We start from the raw sequence: 23,775 nt of genomic DNA on the forward strand, positions 1-23,775 counted from the left end.
TGGTGTCTGAACATGTAGATTTGACTTTCAGCATTTGCTCTTCACTTTCACTTGAGTATGAGTTCTAAGTAACTGTCACATAACCACTTTTAGCCTGTTTCCTCTTCTGTAATGGAAGAAATATTTCCTATCAGGCTTATCACAAAGTTTATATTAAAATCAAATAAGGTAATAGATTGTAAAACATTATGGGGAACATATTTGTGGTTTTGTTGGTATAGGGAAGTCACCTGTCAGAAAGCTCCCTCAAAGAATGTAGGTAGACACATTTACAATCTGAAAAAGTCATCTATGGCACTATTGGATTAAGAGATTTGCCCAGTGTTACCCAGTCAATATGTGTCAGAAGTGGGATTTGAATTCAGGGTTATCCTGGCTCCCTAATGACTCTCTATCAACAACTACATGCTAACTATCATATATTATGGAAGTGCATTGTAAGTGGTTGATTTATATACCTATGAAAGATAGCATTATTTAAATAGAAAACTTGAAAAAGGCAGATTGGGACACTGAAATGAATGGTGAATTTTCAGCAGACATAAGAGCAACATAACCCCTATCAGGTGTATAACTCAGAGTCATGAAACACTCAGGTCTCTCAAAATTTCAAACTGAGGATACCCCAAAAGACAATGAAAAGGTAAAATTGGACATATGTAGGCTATAATACATGACAAAGTATTATGAAGAAGTTGAGTACAGCATGTCATCAAAGAACTATATTGATCAATCAACATTTATTAATGAATGTGAAAAAGGATAGACTGGTCACCCTGAGAAGAGTCAAGGATAACGGATGTGCAACCTATGTGCTCTTTGTAGTATCTGAGAAAATGAAGATTGTTCCTACCATGTTGGACAAATAGATTGGTCAGCAAATAATATATAAACTCCCACTACATGGGAGGTCCTGTGCTAAGCATCTGTATGTGATGCAAAGAATCATAAGATACAGCTCCTGATCTGAAGGAACTTACAGTCTAATTGGAGCAAAAAGACTAGACAGAAATAACTAGGTGAATTTGCTATCATATGATCATAGATTTAGAACTCGAAGGTACCTTGGAGATCCATTCAGTTTTAAACTCCACTCTGGGGTTGGCACTGTCCTGATAGGTTGAGATCATGAGACCAAACTCATATGACCCATTATATCACACTTCTCATGCTCCTGTACCCCAGCCTCTTTCCATTACTACTGTGCCCATACCAACTTCTCTTTTTCCCTTTTGCTCTGGGAACCATAATGAACTCAATGACTACCAATACTACTGGAAACAGTAGTGTGTCAATCAATTCCCTTGTGGTTCCCTGTGACTTGCCAGACCAAAATACTCTTCCCTGGCCATCATTACCATATAGGTATGGTCTTCTATGAGAAGATAAGCTCCTTGAGGGCAGTGGTTATCCTACTTTTATATTTGTAGTACACTGTTTGTGTACACTTAGGCCAAGAGTTCTTGACCTTTTTGTATTATGGACCTCCTTGGCAGTTTGGTGAAGGCCGTGAACTCTTCAGAATAATGTTTTAAATGCATAAAATAGAATACATAAGATTACAAAGGAAACCAACTATAGTAAAGTAAAATTTTCAAAATATTTTAAAATATAAATTTCATCAATTCCATGTTAAGATTGCCTAATTTAAATTAAGTTTCTCACTTTATAAATGAGAAAACCAAGACCCAGACCAAATGAGACAATGTTGGTATTCACTAAGATATGCATAGCACCAAGTTGCCTCTAATTGTAAAAGTTAACAAATAAGTACTTTAAGAAAGGTACAAAGAAAAAACATGAGCTTTTTGAGGGTATATTTAAAGAAGGATGGTAAGACAGATTGAGGTCGCTATCATAATTTTGGCCTTGACACATAAAAGAATTTGATCAGGAAAGTGAATTATCAGAACCTTGCTTTAGGAAGATTCTGTCAGTTTTCATATCTATAAATCTAGGGTTCTAGATTGCTCGTGGAGCAAAAACAGTAGACAGCCATACTGATCCTTTCTAGCTTTTAAAACTTGACTCAAAACTTTTCTCTTCCATATAATCTTCTCTGACTCTCTTTAATTGTTCCTTTCTTCTCCATCATCCACCTTCCTTTTCACCATCTCCCCACACCCCAAGCATTACTATGATGATGTATTATTTGCACTTATATTTTGGGGTGTAGGAATGGCTGCCAAGCCCTTTTTGGGGCTCTTTCTACCTTTGGTGTCCACCTGTTCCACCTGTCACCTGTGGCTTCATGAAGCTGCAGCACGCACAGCAGCCACACCCCAGTAAACCATATCAGTAGATGGGCCATACCAGGTTGAGGGTAACCAAGGGCTCTCAAACTCATTGGTGAGTTAGGGGGTGTCTACCCCAAGCATGTGAAGACTTCTCTTGTGAAATGGGTGGATGAGAACACTTTGTTCCAATGGCCATGAAGGCAGATGAAGCAGGCAATGTGTAGCACTTACAGCTTGGTTAGTCACTGAAGATGCCAAGGTCATCCACTTCATCATGAGTCATCACCAGCCATCTTGACTCTGCCCTGCCACTGGACTATGATGACTCCAGAGGAGAGAGTGAGGCTGATAATTTCATGCAACTCTGCCTCACTTAAATCCAATTTACAAACGAATCAAAAGATATCACCCATACCATTTTACTATTGTGCCTCAAAGTCCTGTGGGGACAGGCAAGTGATGAAGCAGCAGGTGCAGATACGCTGGCAACAGTAGTCACAACCCTGCACACAGGTGGCCCAGGGCGTAGGGTTGTTTCTCACTGGAAGCAGCAGTGGGACTTAGCAGCCTCCTGGATGTCTGAGCAGCCTTCTAAAGATTGCATTGCTCACCTCCTGGTGTGAGGAAGGGGCTAAATAAGATGCCCTAAAAATTATCTGCTTACCCAACCCTGGCCTGATTATTGCAACAGGCAGGGAATCCCACTATGTGGTCAAACACAAAAAAATGTACAAAATGTACAAAAATGTCTGCAAAGATGATTCCACTCACCATCGGCACATGGAATGTGTGCACACTTGTAGACAACATAAAATCCTGTAGACCTGAAAGAAGAACTGCTCTGGCTTCAAGAGAACTCAACAGATATCACATCCAAATAGTAGCCCTGAATGAAACAAGTAATTAGTAAATGAAGGCCAACTTACTGAAGTTGGAGTTGGATACACATTTTTCTGAAGTTGGCACAGTGAAAGGGGGCCCTGTGAAGCTGGTGTAGGTTTCACAATCAAAACTAATTTAATCAGGAAGCTGGTATGCCTGCCAAAAGGAGTGAATGACAGGGTCATGACAATGCGATTGCCACTTCCAGGAAAACATCATGCCACCATCATCAGTGCCTATGCTCCCACCATGACAAACCCTGATGAAGTCAAAGAAAAATTTTATGAAGACCTACATACCCTTCTCATCAATGTGCCAAAAGAGAACAAGCTTATCATTCTAGGTGACTTTAATGTTACACTAGGCTCACACTACCAGACTTGGCAGGGAGTCCTAGGGAGGAATGAAGTTGGAAACAGCAACAGCAATGGTCATTTACTGCTGAAGAGTTGTGTATCACATGACCTTCTCATTACCAACACTGTTTTCCATTTACCTAAATGCAATAAAACTTCATGGATGCAACTTCAGAGCAAACACTGGCATCTAATAGACTATGTGATTGTAAGGAGAAAGGACAGACAAGATGTGAGAGTGACAAAGGCAATGTGTGGTGCAGAGTGCTGGACTGATCATAGACTTATCCTTTCCAAGCTAAATATTCACATTCATCAAAAGTGCCACTCCCAAGGCAAAATGACTACCAGAAGAATTAATGTCAACAAATCAGAGCTCTTCTCTGAGCATGAGCAGTTTGTTGTTAACTTGGAGGGAAAGTTGAGCCAACACATAGTTGGCAACCATGGAGCAGAAAAGGAGTAGGCAGCTTTCAGAGATTTGGTGTACAGCATTGCATTTGCTCATCTGGGTCAGAACACTCACAAACATCAAGAATGGTTTGATGAAAATGATGGGGAAATTCAGAAGCTGATAAATGACAAATGAGAAAGCCACAGGGTTTACCAGCAGGATAGTTCATCCACCTCTAAGAGGGCAGCATTTGATTCCTTGAAAGCAAAGTACAAGGAAAACTTAGAGAGATTCAGGATTCCTGCCTCAGTAAGAAGGCAGATGAAATTCAGTTTTATGCTGATAGTAACAATGCAAAGTGCTTTTATGATTCCCTGAAAGCTATATATAGACCAAAAACCTATGGTGCATCACAACTACTCAGTGCTGATGGAACTATATTGATGAGTGAGAAGGTCATGATCCTAGAGAGACGGGCTGAACACTTCCATAGTGTTCTTAACAGATCATCCTCAATCAACGCTGAGACCATTGACCATTTACCTCAGGTTGAAGTCAATCCCTCCTTAGCTGAACTTCCACCTGAAGAAGAGGTTCTGAGGGCCATTAGGCTCCTTTCATGTGGCAAAGCACCTGGTGGTGATTCTATTCCAGCTGAGATTTACAAGGTAGGGAGATCATTGCTCACACAAAAGCTGACTGAAATTTTTCAGGTTATATGGCAACAGGAGCTTATCCCCCAGGAGTTCAAGGATGCGTCCATTGTCCATCTCTATAAAGGTAAAGGGAATACATTGTCCTGTGACAATCGCAAGGCGGTCTCTCTTCAACATTGCTGGCAAAATTTTTACTAGAGTCCTCCTTAATAGAGTGATCCTTCACTTGGAAGATGGTCATATACCTGAGAGCCAGTGTGGCTTCAGAAAGGGCTGAGGAAAAGTCGCTATGGTGTTTGCTGCCCAACAACTCCAGGAGAAATGCCAGGAGCAGAACAGAGGTCTGTACACTTTTGTAGATCTAAGCAAGGCATTTGACACTGTTAGTTGTGAGGACTTATGGAAAATTATGCCAAAATTTGGTTGCCCGGAGAAGTTCATCAATATTGTATGTCAATTTCATGATGGCATGTTTGCCCAGGTTCTGGATAGTGGACAATGCTCTCATGCCTTCCCAGTCACCAATGCAGGGAAACAGGGATGTGTGCTTGCTCCCATGCTATTTAGCATGATGCTTTCAGCCATGTTGTCAAATACTTTCAATCAGGATGAACATGGCATCAAGGTCAACTACCATACTGGTGGTAAGTTCTTCAGTTTGAAAAGGCTACAAGCCAAGAACAAAGTGGAGGGAGTATTGGTGCATGATTTTCGATTCGCAGATGATTGTATGCTCAATGCAGTCTCTGAAGCTGAGATGCAACAAAGTATAGATCAATTCTCTGCTGCCTGTGCTAATTTTGGCCTAAAAATTAACACCAAGAAAACACAGGTGCTCCATCAGCCACCACCACACCATCCATATGTGGAACCATCAGTTACAACAAATGGAGAAGTTTTGAATGCTGTGGATAAGTTCACTTACTTTGGTAGTGTACTTTCCAGGGATGTACACATTGACAATGAGGTTGATGCATGCATTGCCAGAGCTACCTCAGTGTTTGGGAGACTCTGAGGAAAAGTCTGGGAGAGAAGAGATATTATACTGACTACCAAACTGAAGGTCTACAGAGCTGTTGTGCTGACCTCATTGTTACATGCCTATGAAACATGGACAGTCTATCAGCACCATGCCAGGAAACTGAATTGCTTCCATTTGAACTGTCTTAGGAAGATTCTGAGGATCACCTGGCAGGATAAGGTATCAGACACTGAAATCCTTGCTCGAGCTAAACTGCGAAGTATTCAAACTATGCTTCAGAGAGTGCAACTCTGATGAGCTGGCCTCATTGTTTGAATGCAAAATGTATGCTTGCCAGAAAAACTATTTTATGGAGAACTCACATAGGGCAGGCAATCACATGGTGGTCAGAAGAAGCAATACAAGGACACTCTCAAGTTCTTTCTTAAGAACTTTGGATTTGACTGTGCAACAAAGGAGACACTGGCACAAGACCAATCGGCATGGCGTGCTCACATCAGAAAGGGTGCTGTGCTCTATGAGCAAAGCTGAATTGAGATAGCACAAAAGAAATTTGGAGTATTCACCCCAAATATTCACATGGACTATCTGTGTCCAACCTGCGGTAGAGCATTCTAAGCTTGTATTGGTCTGATCAGCCACAGCTGGACACACTGCACTTTATCATGGTGATTTCATTTTGGTTTTCTTTGAGAATGAAGGATAACAACCAACCAACCATTTGTGCTTGCTGATATGTTGACCATATGAAAACAGAGCATCTGATGATTTTTTTTTACTTTCATATTTTAAGACATACTATCACCAATTCACTCAGAGTGAGCATTAAACATAATAACTCTGACTTGAATAAATGAATATATTAACTTTTCCTTTAGTGTGAAAATTGTAATATGACAAAGGAAATGAGATTTTGAGAACAGAAGAATGGAACCTGATTAGGAAGCAATTTTCAACCTGTGTGTGCTTTATGGAATTGTGTTTTTTTTTCAGCTTATTTTTCCGTGTTAGTGTGTGGTCATCATGTTGGGCACACATGCAAGCCTTTTTTTCCCTTGTCACCCCCTCCCCGCCAAATCATGAAGAGCTTCGGAGTCCAGTAGGATATTATTGCCTATCTGTTCTATCAGTTTGCCTTCTACTCTTTTTACATAATAATATCTTTGTGCTCTTAGATCTGTTAATCAGTTAATTCATCAATGAGCATTCATTAAGTATCCACCATGAATCAGTCACTGTTAAGTGATACAAAAGTGAGACAGCTCCTGCTCTTTCTGCTGGAAAAAGGTAATAATAATAATTGACATTTATATAGTATTTCTATACGCTAGGCACTACGCTAAGCACTTTACAACTGTTACGTCACTTGATCCTTACAACAACCCTGCAAGGTAGACGATCTTATCCTCTTTTTGGAGGCAAACAAAAGTTAAGTGACTTGTCCAGGATCACACAGCTGCTATCTGCAGTTAGCTGATATCTGCTAGATTGGAACTTAGGTCTTCTTGACTCCAGGCCCAGCACTCTATCAACTACCTATTGTTGACTGTATGACAGATGATAAAGAGAAAGTGAAACTAATGAATAGTTTGCTTACATCCTCCCTTTCCAGGTGAGTGATGTTCAAAGTGTAGAGCAAGCATAATTAAGATAGAAAGCCCAAAATATATGAGAAGAAAAGTAAAATATGAATGAAAATCACCTGCTTTAAGTAACAGCATATCTATCATGGAAATAACCACAACTTGCCCACTTGGCGGTGTCAACATCATAAATCTTTAATCAGGGACATGCAGACACAGTTCTCTATGTTCTCTTACTCATCTCTATGGAGGTGCTCTTTAAAAAAAAAATCATGTTCAACAGGGCTTGAAGGAGACGTCTTATACTTTTAGAAAAATACTACATTTGCCTTGAAGGTATGCTTATCTACATTTAGTCTATATTTAGTTGCTTTTCAGTTGTGTTCAACTATTTTTTTTATCAACCTAGCTGAAAGGACAGGGATGGGATTAATTTAAGCTAAAAAAGGCAGGTGTCTTACTCCCTGATTTAAGTAGACTGTTGGATAATTTTTTAGATGGAATCATTCCTCTTTCTAGAGAGAGGGGAGACATATGCCATCTTTTCTCTTTTTGTCCACAGTCTCCAAGGTCAAACAAACAACATTAAATCCTGGTGTCCCAAAGAAATTAGACATGATTTCTGAGCTGCTATTAGTGATCTTTCAGAAACCATCAAGAAAAGGAGAGGTCCAGAAGGATGAAGATGAGTAAACATCTCAAAAGGGAAAAAGTAATTCTAGAAACTTAAATGTTATTGGTCTTTAGTTTTTCAAAAGGTACCTAATCTGGGAGAGTCTTTGCCTAAATTGATTTGACTTAGTACTTTTGCCTGGCTGCTCCTCCATAATTGGATCTGCCTTATCTCTGACCACAACTTGATCTTTTATTCTGGGATCTCCATGATTTTGTTGACTCTGTATTCAGCTTGCATACATGGTTCCTCTGCTTCTGACTTGGATCCTAGCTAGGACCTCTCCCTTATTAGTGTTTCTACCCTGAGAGAGGCACAGCAATTAAACTATGGAGACAGGCAGACATTAATTGCTACCCAAAGTTCTAATCTAGAGGTTACTTAAAGGGAAAAGATAAAACAGGGGAGGCTCAGAATTCTGCCTTGATATTTCCAAAATGGCTTACAATAGGTCAAACAATCAATAATCATTTATTAAGCACATACTATGTACCAGACACAGCAGCAACAACAAGGAGATGCTTAAGCAGCATCTTGGAGGAAGTAAGAGATTCTATGAGGCAGAGGTGAGGAGGGAGTGCATCAAGGTGTTGGGGGGGAGGGGAACAGCCAGAAGAAAGATACAGAGGCAGGAGATGGTATGTTGTGTTTACCAAACAGAGAGGCTGCCAGTTTGGCTGGACCACAGGTGGAAGGTGAGAGAGGGTAGAGGCAGAGATCCCACTTAAAAAACTACACAACAGTCTAGACAGATTATAATGAGAATCCAATATGACAGCAATAGAAATAGACAAGTCAAAATAGTTGAGAGAGATGCTGCAGGGATGGAATAAACAGGACAAAGTAACTTCAAGCAAAGAAAAATTGACCACATATTTGGAATTTTGTGGAGAAGAATTACATTCAGGTACAGGTTGAATTAGATGGCCTCTGTTGGGATCCCCATGGTAAGACCACCCTTCTCTTTTTTTACTCCTCTTTTTTACTATTAGGAGACATCTTGTTTTCTGGAGCTAAGGCCCAGTAAGCAAGCTGTGTCCTGAGCTTGGCATAACAACAATCCTTTGTGGCTCACCCTCTGGATGATCTCAGCCACAGCAAAATCCCAGAATTGTTTCATACTAGCACCAGGTGGTCTCTGAGCTCAGACAAGCACCCATAGTACCCATTTTCTGGTCACGAAGACCAGCTATGAATCAAACTTCACTTGCTGTTGGTGTTATCCCTCCATTGTCAGGGTTGTAGTTCACTGTGTAGCCATTGGTACAAGTATTGAGATCTGCCCACACTAAAGTGGGTCTCCTACTAGAGGGGACCCTGCCTGGCACATGTGTCTAGTTTCTCTCTTCCAATGAAGTAAAGAAAGCTTTTTGCTTATGACCACTATTATCTCTTTGGCTTTATTTTGTTTTATTTCATTTTTTTATCATTAACTATGGTTTTGATAACCTGTGTGAGCTTTCTGGTTTTTTTGTTTGTTTGTTTGTTTTAGAGTTAATAGCAGTTGCAAAGCTGCTATGGTTCTTTGGTCATTTGCTATCAGGGTTGACACCTTTGAGTTTCCTTCCCACTCTGAGAATCTGTAATTAAGTCATACTTGGTAGATCTCAAGAGCCAATCGGACAGGGAAATACTTGAATACTTAAATAAGTGCTTTGCATTGTGATTTCATTGATCTGAATGTACTCTATAAAGATGTTCTGGACTCTTCCTAATATTTTGAGGACAACAGTGGAAAACTCTGGCTGTGGACACCAAACATGTATAAGCAGCCCTGAAAGGGGATTGGCAAATCCTCACACCAGAGGTACTATTCTTCCCTAACCACCCCATACATAGACTGGATGAATACTTATCAAGAATGCCTTAGAAAAAATTTCAGCATTGGGTAGATGCTTGGACTAGATGGGCTCTTATAATTCTAAGATTCTATGAAAAACCTATCTGTGATAGTTCAACCTCTCACTAAGGCAAGGCAAAATATTTCAAGTATGTGAATTTCAGGTATGTCAAGAATCAAGTTGTGATTATAAAATAATATTCTAGGCATCTTAGAGATCTTTTAGCTTAACCCCATAATTTTACAAATGAGAAAATTAAGGTGCAGAGAAGTTCAATGATTTGCCTAAGGTCATAAAATAAATAGCAAAGTCAGGAACTTGAAGCCAGGCTCCAATTACAGTGTTCTTTCCATTATATCAGACTATTTTTTAAAAAAGAAAACAAATACCCATATTCCACATACCAATGAATGTTGTCTTTTAAATGAATAACCTCAAGAAGTTATTTATGCACTTACTTCAATGGTGCAGCCAGTACTCAACACATTTGGAACTCTTTTCTTAGAATCACTTTTTGTGTTAGCCATATTTTTAAAAGATCAGCTTCTTCATTTTATTATTAAGCTAAATTTTGGGGTTTTATGTTTAACCAAAAAGAATTATTATCCATATTTTAAAATCCAGTAGCTTCCTTAAAAGCATCTAGTTAATTGTTCATCTTAAGGTAGAATTATTATACTGATAGATTCCCTCCCATAGCTGAAGCAATCATCATATAATCACGCCTTCATTACCCAATTACCCCCAAAAACACAATGATGAAATACACATAGGGCACACCCCTGTGCCCAAATATCTGCAACTCTAGCCTCTCATTTTTAGTGAGCATTCCAACACAATTATTTTATGAATTATTTTGTTACTTTAGGAATAGGAAAAAAATAAATACTCAAAGTTCACATCACAATGAAACAAACAATCCAGCATCAAAATTATGTAATATAATTTGTGACAATTTTGTTTACATAAAGTACCAAAGGAAACATAGAATGAATTCAATATTTACTTTGTCTCTGCCAATATGTTTTATTACTTAAGCTATGTGAAACAAAAATGCATTTTTAACATTGACAAATTGAAAATAGAATTTTACATTCAAGCATTTTGAACATATAAACAAAAATAGTATACGTTATTAAGTGAGACAAATAGGGCAGATACTATTTCATCACCTCTGACCTAGATTATTACAATAGCTTCCTAATTGGACTCCATACCTCAGATCTCTCTCCTCTTCAGTCTGTCCTCTACACAACTGCCAAAGCGATTTTGCTAAAGCACAAATCTCACTGTTTACTCCCTTGCTCAATAAATTCAGGCTATGAGTGCCCTCCACTCGGGTACTTTGCTTTTACCGTATATATATTTTGAACCTTCTTATCTGTAATATATCTCATAGATGTATTCCCCAACTTATACTTACATACTGATTGGATCTCCAGAGAGGTGACTGTTACTTCATGTTCTAAGGATAATACTGTATGTGGTTACTCTTACCATCGGTTGACTCAACATCACCCCCAATAGTATGCTTTCCATTAATAATAGAACTGTAGACTTGAATTAGCATTTAGGAAAAGTATTTATCAAGATGGTATAGCAAGAAAGGTTGGTACAATATATTCCTCCCAAAAATCTAAGATCTACTCCCCCACAAATACGGGCCCACACATTTGCTTCTGGGGAAGGTCAAACTTAATAATGATAGTGAGGCACACACATAGGATAAACATATTGTAAAGGATAACTCACAACTCATCTTTTCCCTCTTTGTAGAGAGCTCACATTACTTCACTTATGTATATAGCTCTCAGCTTAGGAGCCTGATCAGCTGGGCTTTGAGGATCTGATTTTTTCTTGAGTTGATAGATAGATAGCACTTCTCTCTATTATGAAGGGCTATACTTTTTGAAGATGCTTCCTCCTTTGAGTGACTATCTCTCCACATCAGGATAGCTAGGTGGTGCAATGGATAGAGTACCAGTGCAGGAGTCAGGAGGACCTGAGTTCAAATCTCACCTCAGACACTTGACACTCACTAGATATGTGACCTTGGGCAAGTCACTTACCCCAATTGCCTCATCCTGGGTCATCTCCAGTCATCCTGATGAATATCTGGTCACTGGATTCAGATGGCTCTAGAGGAGAAGTGAGGCTGGTGACCTACATAGCCCTCTCTCACTCAAAACAAAGTCAAGTGTAAGTCATGTCATCATTTCTCTGACATCATGGTATTCTTCAGCAACAAAGGATGAACACACATCTCTCCAGATCTATATCTATCCTCAAATGTGTCTGCTTCTAGATGAATGTATTAGCCCTTAAATATTCAGTAGCTCTGATGATATGGCCAATAGAGGAGGGAAGAGATAAAGTTCACTTGCCTTGCTGCCCTCTACTAATGGCAAAAGGGCCAGCCTCAGACTCCCAAATTGGAACCACTGAAATTTATCTAGCATGTATCTAGGATCAGAGTTAAGCATAATATCACCAACATAGATTAAGCCCCAAGACGGTCAGTCAATTTCACTATTTCCTCCTTAACCCAATCAAAGAGGTCACAAAGGGCTCCCAGAGTATAGATTCATCATATTAGTTAAAACCTTATCATATATGACTCTGTTCTGAGGTGGGAAGTAGATATATTTTGTTTACACATTTGTAAGTATAAGCAAACTGGAATTTATTGTTGTTTTTTCCTGGAGTTCAGTTTCCCAGGCTTAGGCTAAACTGTAAATATCTGAAGATATTTGAACCCTGATAATTCATAGCTGTGCTGAGTTACATAGGTTTTGTACCTTCTGGAACTGAGCAGGGGCTAAGTCTTTGTTACATATTCTGGGAGATTGGCATTTTGCTTTTGGGGCTTGATCATGAAACAAACCTTTTGATTCCCTGGACCAGACTCTTGGTAGCCATTTGTTAAGAACCCCACCCCTGACTATTCAGATGTTGGTCTCTCTTGGTCTGGTGGTGTATGTATGTTGTTGCATTACTTTGTTCAGACAGTTGGAGTCCTGTCTGTTGAATCTCTATGCTAATATCTCTGCTTATATTTTCTATACTCACTTCTTTCTACTTATCTATAATTAAAGTAAGATTGTTAACCCCTTTGAAGCTGTCTTTCCTTTAGATAAGCAGATCAAAGAACCTGTTGCTAGCAGTCCATGCTGTGTACTATTGTGGTTGCTAATACAACATTAAAACCACATTATGTGTGACTACATTGTAGTAAGGTTGCAGGAAAATTCTTTAACATCTCTTCTATACTTTTTTATTATTATTCTGAGATTTTTGTTATTACTTTAAGGCTGGAGTGAAACTACTTCCCATATATGTGTACAAATTGCTTCACCCAATAGTCTATAAGCTCCTTGGAGACAGGAATTATCTCATATTTCTTTTACTATTTCCAGAGTTTTGCATGGTGCCTGGCCATTGTGTTTAAGGAGGTGCTTAATAAATGTTTTTTGATCAATTTGTCTTTGTATATTCAACTAACACAATGCATTGTACATTGTAGTTCCTTAGTAAATAGTTGTTGTCTTGTCTATTTCTAAATATTTAACTGAACTAATGGTAAAGTTATAACAAGCACAGAGCAAAAGGACCTTTTACCAGAAGGTGACTCAAAGACCTACTCCCATTTGGGCTTGGCATCATAGGTAAAAGCTCCACTTGCCCTATGACTACCCCCGTGCACAGTCGCCCTTGTCTCAATCACCTGCTGCCTTTTGCCTCTTCCTCAGGGCCAGCTTTCTTCCCCCCAACCTCTGAGTGGAATGTGCTAGAGGAGTATTCCACCCCTCCCATTACAATTCCCCTTGTTGTAGAATTGTTCTCTTCGCTACTTCACCTCCCCTATGCTTATTTGTAACTATGGTTGCATTGTTTTCTGGGATGCCACTCTTTGCTACAACTGTACTACAATTGGATTTCCTCTACCTTTTCTCTTCCTATTCAAATGAATTTTTACCAGGTGCAGTTTCAGCTAATTATGACTCTGATAAATAGTTTGTTTCTATACCTTTATTTTTTCTTATAAAATTATTTTTAATTTTTTATTCTAAAGGGGCATAGCTTCATAGAAATAATAATCAAACCAGTGGAAGTTGATGAGGTAAGTGAGAGAATATATTGAGAGACAAAAGTCCAGAAAAGAGAGTGGTAATATATTTACTTCGAGTATTCATGGAAGGTGATCTAACAAAAGAGACTGAAAAGAAACAGACAGACCAATAGGAGAAGAATCAGGAAAGTACCTTGAAAATCCAGAGAAGAGACAGTACACAGGATGGAGGGAGTGGTCAATAATGCCAATTACTGCAGAAGGGTCAAGAAGGAAGCTTGAGAAAAGAAAACCAGAATTTTTAACTAATGAATCATTTATAACTTTGGAGCAGTTTCAGTTGAATGATGAGGTCAGAAGCCAGAATCCAAAAGGCTGGTTGAGAAATATAAAAGAGGAAGTGGAGACAGAGAATGAAGAAAACTTTTTCTAAGACTTGGATGAGGAAGGGAGAAAATACAGAGGAAGATAGCTTGAAGTGGATGGTAGGTTCAAATGAAGGTTCTGTTGTGTGTTTTTTTAAAGATGGAAGAGATTTGGATAGGTTTGCAGACATCAAGGAATAACCAGTAGGTAGGGAGAGACTGAAGATTAAAGAGGAGAGATGATTGAAGAAGCAACCTGCAAGAGAAAATGGGGAGATGGAAGAAAGCAAACAGAATGACTTTTGCACAGACATCACTAGAGTAAAGAAAGAGAATGACAGATGCAAGCCATCAAAGAGTTGTGAAGTGTGCAGGGGTAGGGAGGATAAGAGCATATTGAATGGTTTCTATTTTCTCAACAAAGTATGAAGAAGTCCTTGACTGTGAGATTATAGGGAGGAGGTGATATGGGACAGTAATCTAGGAACTCTCCTCTTGCGTACATGCTGATCCTTCATGTGCCTTTGACCCACATAGCCACTTGTCCTGTCAGCCTTCCCTTATCAGGATCCAGCCCCAATCCCAGGTCTATTTTCAGGATCTTGATAGCACAGGGGCTCATGATTTTTTTGTGTTTCATAAATTCCTTGGCAATCAGGTGAATCCTATAGACCCTTCCCTACAGGTGGTGGCCTGCATTTATAATAGAAGGAAATGCTAAATTTCATTTAAAAGTAATAAAAAAAAAAGATGTAACTGCTAATCTGGCCACTTTATTTTTTTTTATAAGTATTCATCTATTTTATTTACTGGTTTTATCAGCTTGTAATTGAACATGAGTTTTTTTAGAAAAAATAATTTCCTTTATTTCTTTTTCATTTGTTGTAAATATTCCTTTTTTTGAAATTGTTAATTTTATTTTCCTCTCCTTTTTATTAGATTAGCTAACAGTTTATCTGTTTTTATTATTTTTTTAAATCTAGTATTATCAATCAGTGGTTCTTTCATTTTAAATTTTATTTATCTCTTTTTTAATTCTCAGAATTTCTATTTTATGCTTACCTAAGGTATCTTTCAGGATATAATCAGTGAATTCTTTCTATTTCCACCCTAACCTCCTCACCTCCCCGTTAATAGATTTGGGCAAAAAGTTTTCTTTTGTGATTTGTAGAAAAAAAACAGGTCAATTAAGGAGTAGGAAGGCAACATAGTAGGAAGAAGTAAAGTAGAAGAGTGAGGAAGGATAGGAATAGGGTAAGAAGAATAGTGAGGAAATAGGAAGGAGGAAAATAAATAACTAGTAATTATAGTTTAGAATGTGAATGGGATGAATTTACCTATAAAGTGGAAACTGACAGCAGATTAAAAATTTGAATTCAACAATAACTTACTTTCAGGAAATGCTATAAATATGAGAGATACACACAAACACAAAATAAAGGTCAGGAGTAGAATTTATTATGTGAAAAAGCAGGGATAGTAATCATGATCTCACTCAAAGTTAAAGCTAAAATAGATTTAACTAAAATAGAAAAATAGGGAAACTACACTATGTGTCAGCTATATTAATCAATAATATACACCCCATCAATAAATCAACAGATTTAGAACATATAAAATAACTAGAGTGTATAAAAAATGACAGTATACCTGCCAAAACAGACAAAAGAACTATACAAATGTAAACACAAAACACCTTTGTTACAAAGTTACATCTAAATAATTGAAGTAATATTTATTGTGCAGGGTAAGTAAACTAATTTAATAAAAAATGGCAATTCTATCAAATATATTTATGTAATGCCATCCCAATTAAATCACTAAAAAAATTATCTTACTGGATCAGAAAAAATTAATAATAGGATTCATTTGGAAGAGTAGAGGGTCAGGAATGTCAAGGAAATCAGGGGAAAAAAATTGAAGAAAGTAGATTAGGTAGTATCAGACCTTAAGCCATATTATAAGCGGATAGTAGTGTTGGAATATTTTTTTAAAATGTTGTTCAGGGTTTTTATTTGGCTATGATTTTCAAGTAATTTGATGATTCTTAACTTTGATTTGTTTAACAGGTTTCTATCTATCTATTATCTATCTACCTGTCTGTCTGTCTGTCTATCTATCTATCTCTCTATCTATACCAATTTTTAACATTTGTTTTTAAAATGTTGAGTTCAACCTCTCTCACTTCCTCCCTCCCTCCCCACCCCCATTGAGAAGTCAAGAAATTCAATATAGGTTATACATGTGTAGTCATGCAAAATACTTCCATAACAGTAATGTTGTGAAAGACTAACCATATTTTCCCTCCATCCCATCCTGCCCCATATTTTTTCTATTCTCTCTTTTGACCCCGTCCCTCCTCAAAAATATTTTTTTCTAGTTTCCCTCTCCCATTTTTCTCTCCCTTCTATCATGCCCCACCCCCCTTATCTAGTTCCCCCCTATTTTCCTGTAGTGTAAGATAGATTTTAATACTAAATTTTCATACCAGGGTATTCCCTCCTTAAGTCAAATTCAATGAGAGTAAGTTCACTCTTTCACTCTCACCTCCCCCCTCTTCCCCTCCATTGAAAAAACTTTTTCTTGCCTCCTTTAGGTAAGAGATAATTTACCCCATTCTATTTCTCCCTTTCCCCTTCTCCCAATATATTCCTCTCTCACCCTTTAATTTTATTTTTTTAGATATCATCCCTTCACATTCAACTCATCCTGTGTCCTTTGTCTGTCTGTCTGTCTGTCTGTTTGTCTCTCTCTCTCTCTCTCTATGTCTGTGTGTATGTGTGTACATATACACACATACACACACACATATATATAAATGGCAAGCAATTCAATATAGGTTATACATGTGTAGTCATGCAAAATACTCCCTTAAGTCATGTTGTAAAAGACTAACCATATTTTTCCTCCCTCCTATCCCGCCCCCTATTTATTCTATTCTCTCTTTTGACCCTGTCCCTCCTTAAAAGTGTTTACTTCTAATTACCCCCTCCTCCCATTTTTCCCTCCCTTTTATCATTCCCCACCACCCTCCAATATATATATTCCCTCTAACTACTGTACTAAGAAAAGTCTGAAGATCTTATCTTTCCATGTAGGAATGTAAACAGTTCAACTTTATTAAGTCTCATGATTTTTCTTTCCTGTTTATCTTTTCATGCTCTCTTGATTCTTGTATTTGAAAGTCAAATTTTCTATTCAGCTCTGGTCTTTTCATCCAGAGTGCTTGAAAGTCCTCTATTTCATTGAATGATCATTTTCCCCCCTGAAGTGTTATACTCAGTTTTGCTGGGTAGGTGATTCTTGGTTTTAATCCCAGTTCCTTTGATCTCTGGAATATCAGAATGTAAGGATTTTCTAAAAATTCTCAGGTAGCGAAGTCAATGAACAATATTGTCTTAATTATCCAGGCTAAGTGGGGGTGATGATAACTTCAAAAATAAAAATGAATATCTAGTTTTGTTTGGTTGCTCTTTTCCTCGTCCTCTACCCCACCAGTCATTAAATTTTTCAGATGAGGGAGCACAAGCTGACACTGGAAACCCTCCATATAAAGAGAGGGATTTGGAAGATGCATCTTGGCTGACTGTCCCTCATTCTGTTCTATCACAGTGAAGACACTACTGTAAGCACAAATTCTTATTACATGTCTCATATCCAACGCTTTGTTTAAAAGGAACATTCCTTTTAAAGGGAAATATTCTGCATAAATTATTCCAGTTTTATGACTTCTCACAGGATTAATCTAGTCCTGTTCAGTAACTTGACATAGGAGCTCTTAACTTTTTTATGCTTCTGGGTCCCTTAGGCAATCTGGTGAAGGTTATGGATCCCTTTTCAGAATTTTTGAAATGTACATCAAATACAGAGAATTACAAAGGAACTCAAATATGTTGAAATTTGTATGTTTATATAGACATATACATACATAGTGCATGTATGTGTACACACACACACACACACACACACACACACACACACTTATGGCCCCCAAGTTAACAACCCCTGAACATTGTCTATCTGCTCCAGGACAACTTCATCCTATAACCAAAGATACAGCATATTCTTTTACTTGGTGAAGAAGAAAGAGTAAAGCAGGCAAAAAACAAGCTTTGAAGGAAAGAAATGTGTTAAAAGTTTAATTAAGTGGACTAACAAAAGGAATTTAAGTTTTTAAGAGTCATTCTAAACTGGAAAGGTCTTCAGGGGGATAAAACTGCTGTTAGGTGTACACTAAAAACAGGAAAAGGCAGCACAGATTTTTGGGTAGGTCAAATTTCTCTCAATGTTTAAACCAATTGACAATGTAATTCACTGAGCTGCTCCTGAAGAAATCTCCCTAGAATGAAGAAAGAGATCAGGCTCTATTATTAACATATGTTGTTGTTAGTGTACATATATTCAGTGAGATAGTAATAGAATTGGAAGATCTCTCAAACGCATTGAACATCTTGATATCTTCAAAGCAAGATCAGTATCAAACTTAGGCTCAATGACACAGAATCAAAATTTGTAATCTTCTTGAAGTAAAAATTGAACCAACAAAGATAAACTAGCATTAAATGAACAGTAGTTTAAGATATCAGTGATTTGTAAATGAGAGATCTTATATTTTTTGTTCATAAAACAAAAAAAATTGAGCCAAAAACAATATGACCAAAGAAAGTAAATCAGCCTGTAGGAAAACATAATAAAAACAAAAACATAATGAAGGAAGAATGAAGGAGAATGAAGGAAACAGAAAATACTTTAAAAATATCATTAGAGTTCCAACATGTAGTACTTTTGATATGTGAGAGAATGCTTTACATAAAAAACACGTGATAACCCTATGAAATAGTGGTGATTATTTTATTCTCACTTTAAAGATCTTTATCTTTAGTATAGTAAGTTTCATTAAGGTGTGAATTATCCAAATTCACACAGTATTAGCGGCAGATGAGTTAAGTGATACAGCCAACAGTCAAATCTAGTCTTTTGACTTTTAGTCTACACCCCTATTGATAAGCTACTTAAGAGATATAGGTACTTACTCTCTAAGGTGAAAGAGAGCATTGTAATTCACACTGCATACTTATAGCTAATTTATCACTAACTGATTATAGCACCAATGCAACATTCACAGCACCCACTGCAGCCATGAATATCATTTTGCAGTTCAGAATCAAGAAATGCCACAAACTCCCCACATGGAAGGCAGAACCAAAACATTTATTCAGACCCGAATCCATCACAGCACCAAAAATCTACACACAATAACAATGCAGAGGACAACACCATCCCCAAGCCTTCTCCTTGCTCGACTTCTTCCAAACCAGGTCCATTACACTCCTCATAAGCAGGCTCTCTTAAACAAAACCACAAACAATCACAAAATCACTCAAGCTACCCAGGAGCCTGCATCCTTCCCAGGTCTGGCTGCTCTCAAGACTAGCTTCTTCTCAGCTCTACTCTAGCTCTGACTGCTCTCAACACTAACTCCCTCTCAGCTCTGCCTCTTCCTGCTCCACGCATTCAGCAAACTCCTCCCACCACAGGCTCCATGTGACTTAACGGGCCTATTAATAAATAGGAAAGATTTTCCAAGTCAAATTACCATTACATTGATGCAATGGAAATACCAATTAGATATACATTTCTCAACGCATGCAATCAAATGTTATTAACCAATACATGAAAACAATACAAACATTAGCCTTCTCTAAGAACAACTCACAAACTAGAGTTTTAGAGGTCCTGATAAAAGTCTTTCATGCCAGCACTCTGGAGGGAGGCTAGCTCCCTCCTTGATGGTCAGCTAGCAGATCTCTATCAATAAGCACTGCCTTAATATGAACACAGGCTCCTTAAATCTCAAGTTTGGGAATGCAGAAGCTTAAACCAATCTCAACTTAGAAACAGGCTGTTGGATGGAGCCTCTAGTAGATTTCTTATAGATTTTTGCTATAAGCATACCTTACTTCTTTACCATTTAATTTCATTGATAGTTTATAACATAAACTACTGATGAAGTTGTGCATAATATTTTTCTATTGGTGCTCTGTCATATTTATGGTCAGTTCACATATGTTTATCAGTTATTAAGAACATATATGTTTAATACATCATAACATATAATTATCTTATTATTAAAAAACCTTAGTATAACTCAATCCCAAAATTGAGGTTTAAAACAAAAATCAGTTATATAAAGTTATGCTAGGATAAAGAACTTATTCTTACTATCTAAACAAGGTAATAAAAATCATAAGCATTCAAAAAAGCAATTGGACTAGAGAAATTTCTAGGAATAATCACCTGTCTTCTATTTCCCCTCCCCCAAAGTCATAGCAACACAAGTTTGCACCTCAGTGTTAGAGAAATATCTGGGGTAATGAAGAGGTTAAATGATTTGCCTATGGTCACACAGTTATCATGTATGAGAGGCAGAGCTTGAACCCAGATCTTTCTTACAGTAAGTTCATTCCTTTATCCGCAAAACTGTTCTGACTCTCTCATTATAGTATAAGGAAATGAAAAGTTATCTACTCACAGTAAGTGGCTGATTACACATTCAGCTGATAGATTCCTGAGCGTACAGCAAGATGGGTCAAGCAGCTTTAGAACCATCACTTGTAAACCTGAAAATACTATACAAATGTGAGTTGTTATTAGTCATGGTGAGCTCTCATTCTGCCTTTACTACTAATTGACTATGACCTCCAGTCATTTGGCATGTCTTTTAACATTTCTGTCTCTCAATTTTGTTGTCAATAAAATAAGGTAAAGCTAATATTGGTAAACTTGTTTTCCCTTGGGTAAGTGAGTAACTGGAAAAGAAATGAACATGTGTTCCAGGTCACTAGGTATGGGGCATAAAACAAACAAATGCATGCAGCCACTCACCTGGACTGTATTTTCACTTCCCTGTAACTCTAGGTTTCAAGAAAATATGAACAAGGAAAAGAGAAATATAAAATGGAAGGGGGGTGGTGGTGCAGTAGAAGGGGTAAAAGAAAAGAGAAGAAAATAGGAAAATAAGTGGAAAAGCTGGTTCTGAAGTAGCTCACACTTCTTCAGAAAAATAGAATTACTATTATATACATCCTGCAAAATTAGTGTAATATAATGAGTATATTTCCTTTAAGATCTTTTCTCTTTTGTGTCATAGGACTTAGAGCTAGAAAGAACCTAGAGATCATCTATACCAATCCCCCAATTTTAAACCTAGGGAAATTGAGGACCAGAAAGAATAAATGACTTGGCCAAGGTCATACAGGTGAAAGAGCAAGGATTTAAATCCTAGGGTTTCTAACTCCAAAGCCAAAATATTTTTTAAACTATACTATGCTCCTTCTGCAGGGAAGCTATAAATATTACCTATTGCTTTTCATATAAGAGAAATGAAGATTAACTTTTTGTAACATACCATTCAAATGAGTTAATTTGTATTCTAAATAATTTTAATTAAAAAAAAGTACTATATTGAATTTGAACTATGATTTAAATGACTAAAATAGAGACACAACACAGCAGCAGGGGTAGCTGCAGCCACTGTTTCTGGAGCTCTGGGCACACACATTGGGGGGATCGAATGGCTAAGAATATACCCCCCCACCCCCACTGGAAGCAGAGAACTCTCTTGACAAAGAGCTTAGCAGTCAAGTAAGTAGCTGGGGAAATGAACAAAAACCAGAAAAAGAATCAAACTATAGAATCTTACTTTGGTGACAAGGAAGACCAAAGCATGCAAACAGAAGAAAACAAAGTCAAAACTCCTCCATCCAAAGCCTCCAAAAAAATATGAATTGGTGTCAGGTCATGGAACAGCTCAAAACGGATTCTGAAAATCAAGTAAGAAAAGTAGAGCAAAAATTGTGAAGAGAAATGAGAGTGATGCAAGAAAATCATGAAAACTGAGTCAACTGCTTGTTAAAGGAGACCCCCAAAAATGCTGAAGGAAATAACACTTTAAAAAATACACTAACCCAAATGGCAAAAGAGATCCAAAAAGCCAATGAGGAGACGAATGCCCTTAAAAGCAGAATTGACCAGATGGAAAAGGAGGTCCAAAAGCTCAGTGAAGAAAATAATTCTTCAAAGATTAGAATGGAGCAGGTGGAAGCTAATGGCTTTATGAAAAATCAAGAAATTATAAAACAAAACCAAAGAAATGAAAAAAATAGAAGACAATGTGAAATATCTCATTAGAAAATAACTGACATGAAAAATAGATTCAGGAGAGACAATTTAAAAATTATGGGACTACCTGAAAGCCATGATCAAAAAAAGAGCCTAGACATCATTTTCATGAAATTATCAAGGAAAACTGCCTTGATATTCTAGAAACCAGAGGGTAAAATTAGGATTGAAAGAATCAACTGATCACCTCCTGAAAGAGATCTGAAAAATTCCTAGGAATATTGTAGCCAAATTCCAGAGTTCCCAGGTCAAGGAGAAAATATTGCAAGCATCCAGAAAGAAACAATTTAAGTATTATGGAAATACAATCAGGATAACACAAGATCTAGCAGTTTCTAATTTAAGGGATTGAAGGGCTTGGACTGTGATATTCCAGAAGTCAAAGGAGTTAGGATTAAAATCAAGAATCACCTACCCAGCAAAACTGAGTGTAATACTACAGGGGAAAAATGGCCATTGAATGAAATAGAGGACTTTCAAGCATTCTGGATGAAAAGACCAGAGCTGATAGAAAATTTGACTTTCAAACACAAGAAGCAAGAGAAGTATGAAAAGGTAAACAGGAAAGAGAAAGCATAAGGAATTTACTAAAGTTGAACTCTTTACATTCCTACATGAAAAGATAATATTTGTAACTCTTGAGACTTTTCTCAGTGTTTGGGTAGTTGGAGGGATTATATACATATAGACAGAGGGTATGGGTGAGTTGAATAGGAAGGGATATCTAAAAAAATAAAATTAAGGGGTGAGAGAGGAATATATTGGGAGAAGGGGAAAGGGAGAAATAGGATGGGGTAAGTTATCTCTCATAAAAGAGACAAAAAAAAGCTTTTTCAATGGAAAGAAAAGGGGGGGTAAGAGGGAAAAAGTGAAGCTAACTCTTGTCACACTTGGCTTAAGGAAGGAATAACATGCACACTCAATTTGATATGAAAATCTATCTTACACTACAGGAAAGTAGGGGAGAAGGGGAGAAGTGGGGTTTGGGGGTTATAATAGAAGGGAGGGCAAATGGGAGGAGGGGATAATTAGAAGTAAATGCTTTTGGGGTGGGACAAGGTCAAAAGAGAGAATAGAATAAATGGAGGACAGGATAGGATGGAGAGAAATATAGTTAATCTTTCACAACATGACTTTTATGGAAGTCTTTTGCATAACTACACATGTATGACCTATATTGAATTGCTTGCCTTCTCAGTGGGGATGGGTGAGGAGGGAGAAAAGGAGAGAAGTTGGAACTCAGAGTTTTAAAAAAGAATACCAAAACTTGTTTTTACATACAACTGGGAAGTAAGAAGTACAGGTAATAGAATATTAGTAATAGAAATCTTGCCCTACAAGAAAATAGAGGAGATGGGGATAAGGGAAGGGAAGGTGTGTGATAGAAGGGAGGGCAGATTGGGAGAAGGGGTAATTAGAATGCAAGGTGTCTTGGGGTAGGGGGGGGAGAGATGGGGTGAAAATTAGAACTCAAAATCTTGTGGAAATGAATGTTGAAAACTAAAAATAAAAAAAAATAAGATGACTAAGATATAGATGTAAAACCTATTAGATTT

The 23,775-nt window shown here is 37.5% G+C and overlaps 1 long non-coding RNA gene across 2 annotated transcripts in view; it reads right to left on the reverse strand.

Moving 5' to 3' along the window:
• LOC140528109 (uncharacterized) overlaps positions 1 to 23,775 on the reverse strand; it is a 44,579-nt gene that overhangs the window by 15,245 nt on the left and 5,559 nt on the right. Inside the window, exons 3-4 of one of the 2 annotated variants that reach the window (XR_011975080.1) lie at positions 20,571 to 20,667; positions 19,278 to 19,385 (exon numbers count right to left, since the gene is read on the reverse strand). This is a non-coding gene — a long non-coding RNA (uncharacterized lncRNA). Of the gene's footprint in view, positions 1 to 19,277; positions 19,386 to 20,570; positions 20,668 to 23,775 lie in introns of those variants that run through there. The other variant, XR_011975079.1, reaches the window with a different exon arrangement.

Source organism: Notamacropus eugenii, chromosome 1, assembly GCF_028372415.1.
Source record: "Notamacropus eugenii isolate mMacEug1 chromosome 1, mMacEug1.pri_v2, whole genome shotgun sequence".
Classification (NCBI taxonomy): Eukaryota; Metazoa; Chordata; class Mammalia; order Diprotodontia; family Macropodidae; genus Notamacropus; species Notamacropus eugenii.